Source organism: Otolemur garnettii, unplaced genomic scaffold (genome assembly GCF_000181295.1).
Source record: "Otolemur garnettii isolate 467f Iridium unplaced genomic scaffold, OtoGar3 scaffold00091, whole genome shotgun sequence".
NCBI lineage: Eukaryota > Metazoa > Chordata > Mammalia > Primates > Galagidae > Otolemur > Otolemur garnettii.
The window spans coordinates 5,502,406-5,504,638 of record NW_003852486.1 but is presented as its reverse complement, the minus strand read 5'-3'; the positions used below and the strand labels follow the sequence as shown (position 1 = coordinate 5,504,638).

Genomic DNA, 2,233 nt, shown 5'->3' with positions numbered 1-2,233 from the left:
TTGTTTGGCAGGCCCGGGCTGGGGATTCGAACCTGCCACCTTAGGTGTATGTGGCTGGTGCCTTAGCCGCTTGAGCCACAGGCGCCGAGCCGCAACACTCTATTTCTTAAACTGGGTGGTAGTACATGGGTATCCTATTTTAGAAAAGGCCTTTTATATCTCTTATTTAATAAATAATTTAAAAATTATAAAATCTACCCAGTGAAATATCATGCAGAGTCTGGTAGATCTATACAGGCTTGATTTGTAATGGTCTCTAAGACACACTGGTAAAGAGTCAAGGTGAAAAGATATACTTGTTTTGTTTAGGAAAAGGAAAATGTGCTTATTATACACAGAAATTTCTAGAAGGACTAAAAATGGTATAGTCACGTAGCATAATGTTTTGGTCAATGATGGATCACACACAGGATGGTGGTCCCCTAAAATTATAATGGAGTTGAAAAATTCCTTTCACCCAGTGATATCACTGCTGTCACCTCATGTGACACCCATGTGTAGTGACACTGGTCTAAACAGACCTGCTGGGCTGCCAGTCACAAAGTGCATGACACCTGATGATGGTATCAATGACTATGTTGCCAGTTTATGTATTTATAATACTATACTGTTATTATTTAAAAAATACTTATTACTACTATTTTTAAAATAGGATGGGGTCTCACTTTGTTGTCCAGGCTCGCCTCCCATTCCTGGGCTCAAGCAATTCTCCTGCCTTAGTCTCCCAGAGTGCTGGGATTATAGGCATGAGCCACCTGGCCCAGCATGTCATTATCTTAGAGTGTTCCCTTACTTCTAGAAAAGAAAACAAAGTTAACTGCAAAACTGCCTCAGGCAAGTTCTTTAGGAGCGGTTTCAGAAGGCCCTGTAATCACAGGGACCCAGCTCTGTGAGTGTCACCGCCCTGAAGATCTTCCAAGGAGACAAGCCAAGAGGGTAGAAAAAGTGATGGTGATGATCCTGACCCTGGGTAGGCCTAGGCTAATGTGTGTTTGTGTCTTGGTTTTTAACAAAAAGGCTAAAAAAGTAAAAAAATTAAAAAACTTAAAAATAGAGAAAAGTTTATAGAATATGATTATAAAGAAAATATTCTGTATAGCTGTACAATGTGTTTGTTTTAAACTAAGTACTACTACAAGAGTCAGAAAGTTAGAAAAATTTAAAAGTTTATAAACTAAAACGGTTGCAGCAAGCTAAGGTTACTTTACTATTAAAGACATTTTTCATAGTCTTAGAGCAGTTAAGTTCATAGTCTTAGAGCAGCCCAAGCGTACAGTGCATATGAAGTCTGCAGTGGGGCACAGTGATGTCCTCTGCCTTCAGTCACTCACCACTCACCGACTCACCTAAAGCAAATTCCAGTCCTGCAAGCCCCTGAATAAGTGCCCTATTCAGGTATACTGCTTTTTATCTTTTATACCGTATTTTTATTGTACCTTTTCTATGTTTAGGTAAGTTTAGACACACAAACATTTACCTTTGTGTTACAATTGCCCACAATATTCAGGAAGCAACGCACTGTGCAGTGCGTAGACCTAGGGGCACCAGGCTGCATCACGCAGGCAAGGTGTTCAGCCAGCTGTGCTGAATAAGTTTCTGGGACATACTCTGTGATGTGGGCAAGGATGAAATTACCTAATGACTCATTTCTCAGAATGTTGTGTCCCCATCATTAAGTGATGGGTCTGAGAAAGGAAACTAGATGTCTGGGATAGAAATGACACTTTTCAGTGTATACTTTCTTAATCACTTTGAATGATTTTTCTATGTACATACAAGGTCAGACAATTAAGTTTGAGAACTCATCCTAGAAAAAGTGCTATGTACCCCATTGCTGAATACTATGGTCACCTTAGAGGTATTACCCTTGGGATGCTATGCACCAACCCCAACACAAGTCTACCCTTCAAAGCAAATCCAGAACTCTTTCTTGAATGGGCATCAGAGTTGTCATCATACAGGTCAGACAATTAAGTTCAAGAACTCATCCTATAAAAAGTGCACATTTCTCATTGCTGAATATTGCTGTGGTCACCAAATAGCCAAGGTGAGTACTTCAAAGGTGACTGTAATGATATTTAGTAATGAGGTACATAGCACTTTTTCTAGGATGAGTTTGTGAACTTAACTGTCTGACATTGTATATAGTCCTTTAAAGATTAAAATTTTAAAAAATTGGCTCGGCGCCTATAGCTCAACCAGCTAAGGCGCCAGCCACGTACACCTAAGGTGG

General features: G+C 39.9%; 1 protein-coding gene across 3 annotated transcripts in view; it reads right to left on the bottom strand.

Annotated features, from left to right (window-relative positions):
- The window catches only part of ADAR (adenosine deaminase, RNA specific), a 62,728-nt gene that overhangs the window by 22,791 nt on the left and 37,704 nt on the right, over positions 1-2,233 (bottom strand). The gene's annotated exons all lie outside the window — the stretch shown is intronic.